We start from the raw sequence: 15,148 nt of genomic DNA on the forward strand, positions 1-15,148 counted from the left end.
TCCTCTCCTGTAGCACCAAATATTTTTATTTGATGACAAAGCACAATAACTGTTGGGTTTATGTTTTAGTTCAGTGCTCATTATTCAGGAAACACATCTTAAATTATATTGACTAATTGATTGTGATTGACTCAAATTGTATTTATTTGAAAAAAATAAATATTGGCCCTTTATTTGAAGTCAAGACTATTCTTCTCTTTGTTTTGTTCATAACAATGTTCATGTCATTATGAAAAATCTGGTGAGGTCAAAGGCAAAAATCTATGTTGAATCCACCACTAGTTTTTTTTTTTTTTTTAAATTAACCTCCAGAAGTTCATAAACTTGGGTGAAAATACGTTCAAAAAATTATATATTTATTATTGGTTATCGATATCGGTATTGGCTTTGAGGAGCAGGAAGTTATCGATATCGGTTTCAAAAAATGGATATCGTGCACCCCTAACGACAATCTTTTGAGATTGAAAACTCTTTGAACCTGAGTGCTTGTTTTGCACATACTTTGTGGCATATTAACAAAACTGGTTATATAACCTAAAAATGTAACGTGTGTCTTAAGGTAACTTTTAGAACAAACACATTTGGATTATTCAAGAGCTGTTTTTAGAAGCTTGTTGATGGATGTCCACAAATTATTTTTTTTTTTCCCCTTAAATGTTTTTCTTGCATTCACGGAGGACAGGGGTCTCAAAGACTGAAACCTGCGGCGCAGTGAATTAATTGCAGCCTGCGTGATTATATTTTGCGGCCCCGATTTAACATCAAAATGTAGTATTACTGTTGCCTGCACATGTTTTGCGATGGGCAATAAAAAAAAAATTCATTCATTCATTCATTTTCCATGGTGTTTATCCTCATGAGGATCAGTGAGCTGCTGGAGCCTATCCCAACTAACTACGGGCAGTAGGTGGGGTACACCCTGAATTGGTCGCAGGGCACAATGAGACATACTACCATTCACACACACACACTCATACCTACAGACAGTTTAGAGTGTTCAATCAGCATACCACACATGTTTTTGAGACGTGGGAGGAAACCAGAGTCCCCAGAGAAAACCCACGCAGGCATGGAGAGAACATGCAAACTCCACACAGGAAGGAGGAGCCCAGAATTGAACCCTTGATATCAGAACTGTGAGGTAAACGTGCTAACCACTCCGGCACTTGTGCCGCCCGTCAAAAAAAAAAAAAAAAAAAGTATAAACAGCGAGGAGCCGAAGTATTTGCAACCTTTGTGATTTTGCAAGTTCACCTACTTAGTAAATAGGGAGATGTCTAAAATTTCAATCATAGATGCATTTCCACTCAGAGACATAATCTAAAAAAAATCCTGAAATCACACTGTGTGATTAAAAAAAAATGTGTAATGCACTGGGGTTCATAAGAATTTGTACCCCTGAGAATCATCAATAATTCTGACACTCAAAGAGTTGTTAGGCTACCTTAAAAAAAAACACCACCCATTTGAGCCCATTATTGTCACCTGTGCACAGTCATTCATAATCCAACTGCTACCATAGGCAAGACCAGAGAGTTTTCAAAAGACAACAGAGGACAAAATGTTGAGCTCCTCATAGCTGGAAAGGGATATGGGACAATTGGAAAGTAGCTTGGTGAGAATAAAGCAGTTGCAGCAATTGTTAGAAAATGGAAAAGGCTCAACATGAGAGATAATCTACCTCGGACTGGGGCTCCATGTAAAATCTCTCCTTGTGGGCCATCACTCATGATGAGAAAAGTGAGGGCTCAGCCTAAAACTACACGGCAGGAGCTGGTCAATGACCTGAAGAGAGCTGGATGCACAGTTTCAAAGGCTACTGTCAGGAGAACACTACGGATCAGTGGTTTAAAAATCATGCATTGCTCAGAAAGTTCCTCTGTTGAAGCCAGTACATGGGAGAGGCCCGTCTGAAGTTTGCCAGGGACCATCAGAATGATGCAGAGGGGTCATGGCAGAAAGTCATGTGGTCAGATGAGACCAAAGTAGAACTTTTTGACGCAAACTTTACTCGTCGTGTGTGAAGGAAAAAGTAGGATGAGTACAATCCCAAGAACACCAGCTCCACTGTGAATTATTGGGGTGGAAACCTCATGCTTTAGGGCTTTTTGGCAAAGGGGACAGGTTGACTTTACTGTATAAAGCAGAGGATGAATGGTGAAATGTATCGTCAGATTTTGAGCCACAATCTCCATTCCTCAGTCAGAGACTTGAAGATGAGTCGTGGCTGGGTCTTCCAACATGACAATGATCCAAAGCACACAGCCAAGCTGACCAAGGAGTGGCTGCGTAAAAAAGCATATCAAGGTTCTGGAGTGGCCTTGCGAGTCTCCAGACCTCAATCCAATAGAAAATGTTTAGATGGAGCTGAAACTTTGTGTTTCTAATAGGGCTGTCAAAAATATCGCGTTAATGGGCAGTAAATATTTTTTTTATTAAGTTAAAATATTTGACACAATTAACGCACATGCCCCGCTCAAACAGATTAAAATGACAGTACAGTGTAATGTCCGCTTGTTACTTGTTTTTTGGTGTTTGGCGCCCTCTACTGGCGCTTGGGTCCAACTGATTTTATGGGTCAGTACCATGAGTGAGCATGGTGTAATTATTGACATCAACAATGGCAAGCTACTAGTTTATTTTTTGATTGAAAATTTTACAAATTTTAATGAAACGAAAACATTAAGAGGTATTTTAATATAAAATTTCTATCACTTGTACTAACATTTATCTTTTAAGAACTACAAGTCTTTCTATCCATGGATCGCTTTAACAGAATGTTAATAATGTTAATGCCATCTTGTCGATTTATTGTTATAATAAACAAATACAGTACTTATGTACCGTATGTTGAATGTATTTATCCGTCTTGTGTCTTATCTTTCCATTCCAACAATAATTTACAGAAAAATATGGCATATTTTATAGATGGTTTGAATTGTGATGAATTACGATTAATTAATTTTTAAGATGTAATTAACTCGATTAAAAATTTTAATCGTTTGACAGCCCTTGTTTCTAAACGACAGCCCCGGAACCTGACAGATCTAGAGAAGTTTTGTGAGGAAGAATGGGCCAAAATCCCTGTTTCCATATGTGAAGAACTACAGAAAGCGTCTGACTTCTGTAATTGCAAACAAAGGCTTCTGCACTAAATATTAGCACTGATTTTCTCAGGGGTACAAATACTTATGAAGCCCAGTAAATTACAAATAAATTATTGAAAAACATACTATGTGAGTTCCGAATTTTTATCATTTTTTCAGATTATGTCGCTATAAGTGGTAATGCATCTATGATTGAAATTTCAGACCTCTACCTATTTTCTAAACGGGTGAACTTGCAAAATCACAAGGGGTGCAAATACTTCTGCTCCTCACTGTGTGTATAAACATATACTAGTATACTGTATATATCACAGGTTGTCTACGGGTTACAACGTACCCTACCTATGTGATTTTGACTTTACGATGCCGGACTATTGTTTTTTGTTTGTTTGTTTGTTTGTTTGTTTAATAATGTTGGCTTTTGACATGTGATGCATACTTTTATCTTGGCACAGGAACTGTACAGCAGGTAGTACTACTGGCACGCGAATAAGTGTGCATATACACAGGAAGAAGAACGTATTTGCGCACATGAAGAATAGCGCATGGGCAGGCACACACACGAGGAAGCGCGAATTGATTCCAACGAAGAAGTCGCGCAGCCGAGTGAGAGAGGGGGGAAAGCCTGCAAGCCTGCGCTCATATTTGTTGCTTGTGAAACATCAATGGAGGCAACACCTGTATAACACCTTTTGTACTCTTTATTGTGGGTTTTCGATTGTGGTTGAATACTTGGGGTGAGTTCGATAGATGCTAATCATTTGTGTGGATTGTTATCGCTGTATCAGCAGCTAGTTATAAACAAAAATTTGAATTGCCGTTATTGAAGATGAAAATGATTTAATTTCATTTTAATCTTAGTTAGATTCTGCATGTGTTGATGTCATGAGCCGCTGCATAAAGTCAGCAAACCATCGTCATTTCGGAACTTAAGATCGCTGTCTAGTTAGGACTTGGCTCCAAAATCTTGGCGATGACAGTACAATGACATATAATACATGTTTTTGGATGGTTATTTTGAGATTTAGGGGGATATTTAGGAGTACTTAAAGGGTTAATTCCGATTTACGCGGCATAAAATAAATAAAATAATTACGTTTTTTCAAGGGACAACACTGATTTGGACAAAAGATTTGAACAAAAGGTTTGACAGAGTGAAAAGTAGTCAGTAGGCTATACAGTTTGTATAACAGTGTAAATTTATTGTTCCATCAAAATAACTCAAATACCACCATTAATTTAAACCACTAGCAACTAAACTGAGTATACCCGAAGTAAAAATAATAACTTTTTAATTGATGTCCACTGTAGTAACCACCGTCTTCGAAAAGGTTAAATGTAAAGGTACCAAATCCTAACTTTTACTAAAATAGTTCTGTTTCTTGTTTTTTTTTTCAGTTGAAGAGGACACACATGCATGCAGACACACATTCGATTCTAAGCCAAACTTAATGGGAAACCCCTCTGAAGAACACCTTGCATGCAACGAGAGTCGAAAGACTCACAAAGCAACAAATTAACCCCCTGGAGACGGAAAGATCATGAAGGTGACGCGGCACACTGCTTGCAGTTGATAATAGAAAATTCTTAGAATAGCGTTTCTAAGCCACTATCGAGGAGAGCAAGGTAGAAAAAAATGATGATTCATTTTACCCTCAATCCTTCAATGAAACGAGTGTGTGTGCACTTCATAACACAACACAACAATGTGGCGTGACCTCATAAAAAGTTTTGTCGACAAGTTGGAGTGAAGCTCCTCGGGAGTGTCGCATCAGTGCTTTGACAGGAAGCCGGCCGGGGGTCTCTCAGGAGCCAATTACGTGGGCGAGGAATTGCAATTTAGCGTGTCTAACGCACAGCTGTTGTAGGAGTCGCTGGGGCGACAAAGTCACCACAATGCCGCCAGTTCCCTGACGTGTGCGACCAGCCTCCCGGCAATATTACAGTCTTCCAGATGAACTGTCACACCAGTCGAAAATAAAAATAACCAATAATATAGAAGAGAAAAGTCTACCTTTTAAACACTTGGGACACAAACCTAGTATGGCAAACCTTGCAAGCAGATGCAGACACTCGTCACAGAAGATCTAAGTAAACATTTATGCATTAAAAGTTTGTCAAACACAGCTGAGCTTTAGCATCAAGCAGAAGTGAGGAGAAAAAAGGAAGAACGCAGCTACTAAAATCAATGTTCCTTGTCAAAATGTGCAAAGATGCACGAGAGGGCCACATATATCTGAAGTTGTTTATTCTTCAAATACTGTGGATATTGATTGGTTGTTGTTTTTCCACGGACTAATTAAAAGAACCAAAATATTAAGCACAGCCCTTCAGTAAGGAAAAATAAGGAAAGGAAAGACGTAAGGCAGATCAGGCCTCAATCCTGAACTTGCGCATTTGCCGGCATGCAAGCACATATATACAGTGGTATGAAAAAAAAGTATCTGAAGCTTTTGGTATTTCTCACATTTCTGCATAAAATCACCATCAAATGTGATCTGATCTTTGTCAGAATCACACAGATGAAAAAACAGTGTCAGCGTTAACTAAAAACCCCCAAACATTTATAGGTTTTCATATTTTAATGAGGATGGTATGCAAACAATGAGGAAGGGGACAAATAAGTGAGTGAACCATTACCTTTAATATTTTGTGCCCCCCAACCCAGATGTTTTCTGTAGCTGCAGATCAGTCTGGCACATCGATCAGGACTAATCTTGGCCCATTCTTCTCTACAAAACTGCTGCAGTTCAGTCAGATTCCTGGGATGTCTGGCATGAATCGCTGCCTTTAGGTCATGCCACAGCATCTCAATGTGGTTCAAGTCTGGACTTTGACTTGGCCACTCCAGAACTTGTATTTTGTTCTTCTGAGACCATTCTGAAGTTGATTTACCTCTGTGTTTTGGATCATTCTTCTGTTGCAGCATCCATCCTCTTTTTAGCTTCAACTGCTTCAACTGTCTGACAGACGGCTTCAGGCTTTCCTTCAAAACATCCTGAGAAACTGTTGAATTTATTCTTTCATTAATGATTGCAAGATGTCCAGGCCCCGGAATAGCAAAAAAGCTCCAAATCATGATGCTCCCTCCACTGTGCTTCACGGTGGGATGAGGTGTTGATGTTGGTGAGCTGTTCTATTTTTCCTCCCAAACAATTCATCCTTGGTTTCATCAGTCCACAAAATATTTTGCCAAAACTTCTGTGTAGTGTCAAAGTGTGTTTTTGCGAACATTAAACGAGCAACAATGGGTTTTTTTAGACAGCAGTGGCTTCCTTCGTGGAGTCCTCCCATTAACACCATTCTGGGCTATATTATTTTTTTACATATATTTGATGTGTGCATAGAGATATTGGACTGTGCCAGTGATATATGTAAGTCTTTAGCAGACACTCTAAGGTTATTTTTCACCTCTCTGAGTATTCTGCGCTGAACTCTTGGTGTCATCTTTGGTGGACGGCCACTCCTTGAGAGAGAAGCAACAGTGCCAAACTCTCTCCATTTGCAGACAACTTATCTGCCTGTCGATTGATGAACATCCAGACTTTTAGAGATGGTTTTGTATCTTTTCCCAGCTTTATACAAATCAACAATCCTTGATCGCAGGTCTTCAGACAGCTCTTTTGACCAAGCCATGATGCACATCAGACAATGCTTCTCATCAAGACATTTCTTACCAGGTGCGTGTTTTATAATGGGCAGGTCAGCTTTAAACCTCTCATCAGTGACTGGGCAAACACCTGACTTAACATGTTTGGTAAAAATTGATTTCAATTGCGCTTTAAGTCTCCTTAGGCAGAGGGTCCACTTAATTATTTTTGCCCTTTCTGTCATTGTTTGCATTCTATCCTCATGAAATTATGAAAACCTATACACGTTTGGGTGGTTTAGGTTAAAGCAGACACTGTATTTTAATATGTGTGATTTTGACAAAGATCAGATCACATTTGATGGTGATTTTATGCAGAAATGTGAGAAATTCCAAAAGGCTCAGATACTTTTTCATACCACTGTATGAGGTATTTTCCTCCATGTTCTTCATATCATAAAATATTGAACATTCCCAGTTGCAGATAAAGACGACACCCACGGGAGTCAAAACGCTAAAGTCAATTCCATCTTGCACTTCTTGATCTATGGAGATTAAAAACAAAAAAGAGAAGAAAAATGCTCTCTTTATGAATATACGGCAAGCGTCGTTTCACAAAATTTGAATAATAAAGTCAGTTCCTTTTAGAATATGAATCAAAAACGGGGAGTGAAAGAATGCCGGCGGAAAAATTATTTCTTAAATTTTTTTTACAACTGATTTTTTTTTTTTTAGCTGGCTCATAACCACGCGTGCTTCCTGGTGATAAAGATGATATATGATCAAAAAGGAGTAAGAAAACGCTGTTCCTGCCTACCCCCCCAAAAACTGTTTTGAATATAGGACTCCATAATATTGTAACATATGGCAATTACATATTTAACCCTTGATACTAAGGGTAGGAAACTCTACGTACTTCCCGATACGATAGGATTTGTGATACAAAGCTCCTGATAATCATGATGACACATATGTCGCAATACAACAATTATCAATACACAGGTCTAACTCATTCACTCCCAGCCATTTTTCACCAGAAATTGCCCTTCTTTCAAGTGCCACAGAATATTGTGTTCTATGGCTACATGAACACAGAACAAAAAGAAAGATTACATTCCCGTTTTTCATTATTAAAAAAAAGTTTTGTTATGAGCGATGAACATCATAAACAACATTGTTTACTGTAGAGTAATTATATATCTTTGGGAGTGAATGAGATAAAGCTACTTCTAAATGGAAAAATACATATTATTTATTTTTTGCACTGTCGCGGAGAATATGACACAAACGTTTCCTCATGGACCATGAGACTATGTCAGTGCAATGTTTGTTTAAAAAATGTATCTTCCGCACTATAACATGCATTGGAGGACAGTGGCACCTCTACTTACAAAATTAGTTGGTTCTGGAAGTAGTTTCTTAACTTGAAAATTCTGTAAGTACAGGCGCATTTTCCATGTAAATGCCCTAATCCGTTCCACCCCCCCCAAAATTCAGACATAAATCTTTTATAATCCATAAAAATGCATCAAAACATGGACAAGTATATGCTACAATTAGATTATTGCACAATAAGCATGACATCTGAGCTGTGCATAATGTAGAAAACCAAGAATAGAGTAAAAATAAAAGTAAAGCTGTTGGAACACAAGGGGCGAATCAAGAAGACGCTGGGATACACAAATACACATACAGGAGGGATCCCTCTTAGCCAACTGGATCCCAGCAATGCTTGGCAATAGTCAATGTCAGAGCAGCTATAAGTATATTAAGTTCAGTAAACTCTGGGAGCTACGAGTACCAGCCATACTCTATTTTTGCCTTTTGTATCCTGAAATTTCTCTCTTAACAAGAGGCAATATTTTCCCCGTTGAGGTGTGTCTTAACCCGAAAATTGCGTATGCATTAAAGATATGTCTGATGTTAGTCCTATGTTATGTGTCTTTCATAGGCATAAAGAGAGAAACAATTTCGTTTTCTTTGTATGACATGTGCATATGAAGAATATGACAATAAAGCTAACTTGATTTGATGCCATGAATAACAAATATTGATCCATATGGCGGAAAACACTCAAGTGACTTGAAGTTCCTCTCTGAGACCCCAATTTGGCCAAATTTCAAAATTGTCCTATATGCATGTGTAATACATCATTAGAAAGCTTAAAATCTCAATTTTCTGCGGGAAGAAAATTTTTTGAATAGAAGGGCATTTAAAAAAAAAAAAAAAAAATTAAACCCATAAACCCTAACTCGAGGTTAGAGCAAGAGAGCATAATAAAAGACACCATGATTTTAACGTAATATTATTGCGTACATACCTTGTTTTGATCCAAAAATGTCTCACTGAGTGTCAAGACACAGCTGTGAAAGGCTACAACCACACATTTTGGGGATTTTATGGGTGAAACACAGTAATATAACAAGGGTCGCGATGCAGAAATCGCAGACATCAAGGAGTGGTCTAGATTTTCTTTTTCACTTATTTATCCTTTTAAACGCTCTCCTTTTTATTTTTTAAAATTTTTTCTTTGTTTGGATCGATTATTTATCATCTACAATATCGGGAAAAATGCGACAGTAACAAAATAAAATACAATTAAGTGATAGTTATAAGGTAGATATCAGTGACCTATTTACAGACACTATTTTTTTTCCATTGTGATGTAATTTGTTTAAAAGTTTAACATATGCCAGTGTATAATTTTATGTTTTTTTTTTTTTTTTTTTTTTTTCAAACTAAATATTAGACATCAATTGTTGATTCTTAGCTAAAAACGATTGACATTTCGAATAATAAATATATTTACTTACCTTCTTTTTATGGCTCAGTTGAAACAAAAGCGTTTGTGCGGTGTCTGTAAACGGGGGTCTCCAGGGTAAAATGGACACATTTAAAATAGTTCAGGGGCTTAATGCGCCATGACACTGCTATGGCAGCATATAGACATATTGTTCTATCAAATACAAAGGTTCTTTTGGCTTAAAATACAGCAGTTTATTTTAAAGAGGGGTGCAAGTGCAGAAACTACTTTTTCAGCCTTGTCTGTGTTTTCCGCCATATTTAAGGTGCATTTGATTAAAAGGCGCACTGTCGGCTTATGAGACAATGGAAGGTTTTTAGGAGTGCCTTATAGTGCAGAAAAAAACACGGTAAATACAGCAAAACTATATTACTGCAACTAGGGATGGGAATCGAAATCCGATTCCAATTCGGAACCGGTTCCGAGTGTTTCGAGGCCTCGACATCACAATGAAAAAGCCTTAACGATCCCTTTAACGATTCCTAAAGACGCGTATTGCGTCATGACGTGTGTTGTTGTCCAGACGCATCAAACTAGCATGGCGCCAAGAACCACTCGCTCCAAAGTTTGACTACACTTCACCAGGAAAGAGTGTGAAAATGAAAGGTTACGACGGGTAAGCACGAGCATTGCAGCCATAAACATAACAATGACAGCACGTAGGTTCCAACGCTCGAAAGTGTGTCTGCACTTCACGAGAAAAAAATTAAAACAAAGCGACTTGCAGTCATTGCAAGGTGGAGATAACTGCATCGGGAGGGAATACGACTGCGCTGTCCTCACAGAGAGGCTAAGGCTCAGTCCTGGCTATACAGCTAGCTAAACTCTCAAATGACGATGCAGAAGACGTTGGTATAATTTGCTGACTTTATTCAACCATCACTTGAAGAGTGAAACTAAGAATAGAAATGAAACAAATCAATTTCGTCCCCAATAACAACAGGTTTGCATCAACGTAAATCAGCGATGATTAGCTGCTAATAACAGTATGGTTAGCATTCGTTCGCTAGCATTAGCACATCGTTCAAACCACTACACAATTGGATTTAAGTGTCCGATCGCGAGTGGAAACACAACAACAACAACACAAAAGACGATACATACAGGCGTTGCCTCTGCAGATATTAACATTAACAAAAAACGTAGGCTCGTAGAAGTGTTTCCCTCTCTCACTAACTCGCTCACTCACTTCGATGCGGCATTTCTTCTTTGGGTGTAAGCGCGCTCTTCTTCACGTGAGTGCGTTCTTCTTCACGTGAGGAAGCGCAAGGGCGCCCCCACTTGAGCGTGTAAGCGCCACAAAAACTAAAAGGCATGCAATTCAATGTAATGGTAAAATAATACATGTTAACCCAGCAGTCCCCAAACTGCGGCCCGCGGCCCAAATACGGCCCGCCTCCACATTTGGTCCGGGCATTTTGAATTTTTTTTTTTTTCTCAATCGTGTTATTTATTTTCTGGCCTTTTCCTTGAAGAATTCAGAGAGGGTTATTTGGTTATTATCTATTTAATTAATAGTGCTTTTTATTATTAACTATTATTATTATTATTATTATTATAAAAAAAATCCAGAAAGGGTTATTTGATTGTGGCTTTCTGAAAAACAATAATTTTTTTACATTTATGCACTTCTGCAATCGTCACACTTTTTCTGTTACAAACTGACCCCGGCCCCTCATCAGAGAAGGGAAAAGTTATGTGGCCCTCACAGGAAAAAGTTTGGGGACCCCTGCTTTAACACATATTGCCAAAGGCAGAACAAAAACCTATCTGCCAATATATACCAATATTTTTTATTTCTATTAGATAAATGTTTCAGTAAAATGTTACACATTCTTGTGTATTTGCCACTTATTGCCACAGTTAACATTGAGGCTTTGGGCCTCTTTTGATCTCGTTGTGAGTTTGTAAGGTTGTGACTTCTGATTAAACAAACTCGATGCCAATCAAAACGTTTGTTCTTCTTTTTCCCAAAATTAGAATTGATAAGAGAATCCATAAAGAATCGAATCGTTAAGCAATATTGATAATGGAATCGGAATCGTAAAAATCCTATCAATTCCCATCCCTAATTGTAAATAAATAAGTGTCTTTCTTTTTTAACTCATTGCCTGCCATTGACAAAGAATGATGTCCAATTCATTTAAACTCTGAGTCCTGGGTTTGAATGCTCATATTTGAGTGCCACTGACGGTGTTGGACAACCAATTCATTTTGACTGGGAGGGCGTAATGAATTGGTTGTCTAGCGCTGTCAATGGCAACCAATGAGTTAACATACACATTATTCTAGTGGAATATTTTGGTATAGCGCAGGGGTGCTCAAATACTAGGGCTGTCAAACGATTAAAATTTTTAATTGAGTTAATTACAGCTTAAAAATTAATCGTAATTAATCGCAATTCAAACCATCTCCAAAATATGCCATATTTTTCTGTAAATTATTGTTGGAATGGAAAGATAAGACAAGACGAATATATAAATTCAACATACTGTCCATAGGGACTGTATTTGTTTATTATAACAATAAATCCACAAGATGGCATTAACATTAATAATATTCTTTCTGTGAAAGGGATCCACGGAGAGAAAGACTTGTAATTATTAAAAGATAAATGTGAGTTTGTATATTGTGACTAAATATTGCCATCTAGTGTATTTGTTGAGCTAAACGAAATGTTTGAATAGAGTTTGACCAAAGTCTGAGTATTATTTTGCATAGCTATTTTGATGGGAATGCCAGTTCTCTTTGCATTGAGCGCTTTTCTTTTTATGAACATTATATTTTTTGAGAGATTGGAATATTATTTTTGTTGTGCTTTCAGTAAATGATACTGTAGCGACCAACTGCATGATAGGAAGTTGGGCAACAATCACTGTCAGTGGTGGCTGCAAATGGTATATCTTCTCTGCGTTGTGTTCAAACCAGGGTGTTAAGAAAAAGATCATCTCCTGTCTTTCCCACGTCGCTCGCCACAATAGCTATTATTGTTATGGAAGAGATGCCAAAGCTTATGTCAATAAATAGCGCGACCCCAATTAATGCCTGTGTCCATTCCACTCGCTTGTCTCTGCCTCTTAGCTCTCAATATACATAAAACGGCGCCATTGTATTCTGTTTGCGGCAATGCATGAATGGGTTGTTCCGCGCACTTGTTAAATGCGTTAAGTATTTTAACGTGATTAATTATAAAAAAATTAATTACCACCCGTTTACACGATAAATTTGACAGCCCTATCAAATACAAATCTTGAAGGTCCACGATCATTTTTTTTCATACAAGGATGGGTCCATTTATTATTATATTATTGTATTCATGTAAGTCAAGTACAAGGAAGGTCGAAGGTAGTAAAGGGTTTTCTTTTGACCAAACAAAAATACAATGTACATTCTGATTATATAAAAATAAAATTAACAAACCATTTTTTTTACTTAAAAATACAACAACAAAAAAACACACAAAAAAAACATGCACGTACAATGTTTACACGTGTACACTAAATAATTGACAAGATCTGTCCTTAAGGTGCAAACAATAACTATTGACAGTACATTTTGTTATTGTAAAACACTGCTGGACAAAAAAAAAAAAAAAACACGTGCAAGTAGTACAGTACATGTTCACATGTACAAAACATAAATGACAAGCTCTGTCATTAAGGCGCAAACATAATTATTGACAGTAACTAACTGTAAAATACTGCCAAATGAGAAAAATGACATTTGGGGGTCACAAAGCTGTTTACTCACATCATCAGCCAGTACTTCAGTGCGTCTTGTGGTTGATAAATGTGAGAGTGGATTTGTTTGGTTTTTGTTGTCATTTCCTCCTTTTCTTTCCGTTTGAACATTGCTGTCATTACTTCAGCCATACAATATTTTACTATTTCTCAATCAGAGAACTGGTCCTTATGTTTTGCCAACACCCAGACACTCTGAGTGAGCACTCTGTTGCAATTTGTTCTTGTGTCATAGATTTAACAATAACCTTGCTTGACTCTTGATATGACTGCTTTAACCTGTTAATTTCTTGCCTCCTCATTTCTGATTTAGGAGGAAACATCTTCAAAAGAGCTGTGCTCTTTAACATAACGGCGTTTCACATTTTCACTTTTTATCAGAGCAACTGTCTTTAAGCGCATAGATTTGGTACTTGCAGGTAGTAAAATGGACGCAAACTAGTCATTCCATTCCTCATTGAAATGGTGATTTTCGTTGTCCACTTTTCTTCTGTTGGTCAACTTTGAGAATGGCATTTTGTTCGATTTGGTCTTCTACTGGTGGCATGTGTGGTGTTAGTGAACGTTGCTTAACATTGTGATCTTGAACATTGCCCGCATGCAGCGAGAGTCCGGGGTAACACGGGGAAATAAATAAATCACGTTTGCTCACAGTATGACTCACGTTCTTGAATGAAAAATAAAGTACACGACAGCATGTACAAACAGATGGCAAAGTGCTGTGTGCGACTCGTGTTTGAGGTTGCTGACACTGCTGCGGTCCGTCCACACTAGCTAGTAGCATGCAGGCACTCTCAGCTAATTAGCGCATCCATGCACACTCTCTCAGCCAATTAGCGCATTCACGCAGGCTCTCTCAGCCAATCAGCGCATCGCTGAAACAGAACTTAGCGATAGAATAGTAGCGTATGGTGATAGATCGGCGATTCATACAAATGATATATGTTAAAAAAAGTCTTTGTTTTTTTTTTCTCTCATTTTTTCTTTCGTCCGTGGGTCCGCTGGGCCGTGGTCTGGTCGTGGAACGCGGTCCACTAATTGAGGACCGCGGGTATAGAGGAACAGCCTGTTGGTTTCTCCATTAAACAGTGACATATTCTTAAGGGAGCATTTAAATATCCTGAAAATAAATAGAGTGTTATTTATAACCTCAATGTATTACTGTTTTATTCATACCAACTTCAATTTTTTTTTTTTTAAATTTAACATTAAATTAGTGTTGTTTCTGGACTATAAACCACTACTTTTTTCCTAATGTTTGAACCCTGCATCTATAGTCCAGTGTGTCTTATTTATGGATTTTTAAAGTCAAATGAGCTGCATGTCTTTAAGTGTAAATACACCTGCAGCTTACTGATAGTACAGGTGAGTATTGTCATACTGTTTGTCAACATGTGTTGAAGCGCCATTTGTTAAATGAATTTAATGAATTTACAGTCATCTATGGGCTTCCTATAATGTGGATTTTCACCTAATTTATATAAGTCCTGAACATATCCCCTGCAATAAATGGGGGTTGACTGCATTCCTGTTTTCATGATTTCCGAAGGGATAACTGGTTCGTCGATCTTACAGAACGGGCTGTTTGGCCTCAGAGGTTAAGCTGTGTTGGCTGGCTCTCATTAGATTGCATAACCATGTGTCCATTCTTTCAAAAGGTTGACTTAGTTCATCTCTTCCCTGCAAGTAAAGCCACTTGAGTCAGTCACCCTGGCACCTCATCCAGTCTACTTTAGCAGAGGCTGGACACTCTCAGCCGACTGGATGAATGATGTTTGTGTAACAGCCACATCTACGTAGCAGTGGTCGACTGCGTCTTTATTTTCTTTTGATGGACCAGACAAAGCATCGCGAAAGAGACCGACTGTCGGCTCTCAAAACAGGGATCAGAACAAGGTACCCAATGAAT

General features: G+C 37.9%; 1 protein-coding gene across 2 annotated transcripts in view; it reads right to left on the reverse strand.

Annotated features, from left to right (window-relative positions):
* agap3 (ArfGAP with GTPase domain, ankyrin repeat and PH domain 3) overlaps positions 1–15,148 on the reverse strand; it is a 346,315-nt gene that overhangs the window by 167,320 nt on the left and 163,847 nt on the right. The gene's annotated exons all lie outside the window — the stretch shown is intronic.

Source organism: Corythoichthys intestinalis, chromosome 14 (assembly GCF_030265065.1).
Source record: "Corythoichthys intestinalis isolate RoL2023-P3 chromosome 14, ASM3026506v1, whole genome shotgun sequence".
Lineage (NCBI taxonomy): Eukaryota > Metazoa > Chordata > Actinopteri > Syngnathiformes > Syngnathidae > Corythoichthys > Corythoichthys intestinalis.